The sequence below is a fragment of the Zingiber officinale genome, chromosome 9A (assembly GCF_018446385.1).
Source record: "Zingiber officinale cultivar Zhangliang chromosome 9A, Zo_v1.1, whole genome shotgun sequence".
Classification (NCBI taxonomy): domain Eukaryota; kingdom Viridiplantae; phylum Streptophyta; class Magnoliopsida; order Zingiberales; family Zingiberaceae; genus Zingiber; species Zingiber officinale.
The window spans coordinates 18968600-18969587 of NC_056002.1; the positions used below are offsets into that span (position 1 = coordinate 18968600).

General features: G+C 41.8%; 1 non-coding gene across 1 annotated transcript; it reads right to left on the minus strand.

Moving 5' to 3' along the window:
• Positions 1-325: 325 nt before the first annotated feature.
• LOC122022055 lies at positions 326-431 on the minus strand. Its single transcript, XR_006122804.1, has one exon. It is a non-coding gene; the product is annotated as a small nucleolar RNA R71 (small nucleolar RNA).
• Positions 432-988: the final 557 nt, after the last annotated feature.

Below are 988 nucleotides of genomic sequence, written 5' to 3' on the forward strand. Positions count from 1 at the left end.
GTTCGGTCTAGCATCACTCGACCACCAATCGAAGCTAACAATTTTGAAATCAAGTCTGTCGTAATCCACATGGTCCAACAGAATCAATTTGGAGGAGGATCACACGAGGATCCAAATCATCACTTAGAACTTTTCTACGAGATTTGCGGTACTATGAAAGTGAACGGGGTCCCTCCAGAATTAGTAAGGTTACTTCTTTTTGGATTTTCCCTGAAAGACAGAGCCAAGCAGTGACTAAATTCTCTTCCAACAAACAACATAATGTCTTGGGAGCAGTGTGAGCAGAAATTTCTGGACAAATTCTACCCGCCAAGTAAAATTGCCCACATGAGGAATTTGATCACAAGCTTCAAACAGATAGAATCAGAATCATTATTTGAAGCCTGGGATAGATTCAAAAGTATGCTGAGACAATGCCCCCATCATGACCTTGAGAAATAGTTTGTTCTACACGCATTCTACAATGGAATCAACTATCACAAGAAGGTATCCCTCGATTCTGCAGTAGGAGGAGCATTAATGAATAAGAGCCTTGATGAAGCTGAATAGATCATAGAGAATGTGGCACAAAACCACCATCAGTGGGCAACCGAAAGATCTGGTGGTTCTTTCTCAAGGAATCCAATAAAGGCATTAGGAAAATTCGACGTAGATGCAGTCACACTCATGTCTGCAAAGCTGGACGCTCTGACCAAGAAGCTTGAGGCCATGGGAAATAACACGGCCAATGCAATAGTATGTGTTTGCGAAACTTGTGAAAGTACGAATCACACTTAAGATACTTGCCCCCTAGGGCTAATACAAGCACAGAAAAACTAATTTGAGCAATGCGATGCGATAGTCAGTTACAACCAAAAGCAAAATAATTCGTAATCCAACACATACAACCCTGGATGGAGGAACCACCCAAATTTTTCGTACCGGAATAATCAGGACCAGCAAAACAAAGCTATCAACCTGAGCAACAGAGCTACCCATCTGGACAATA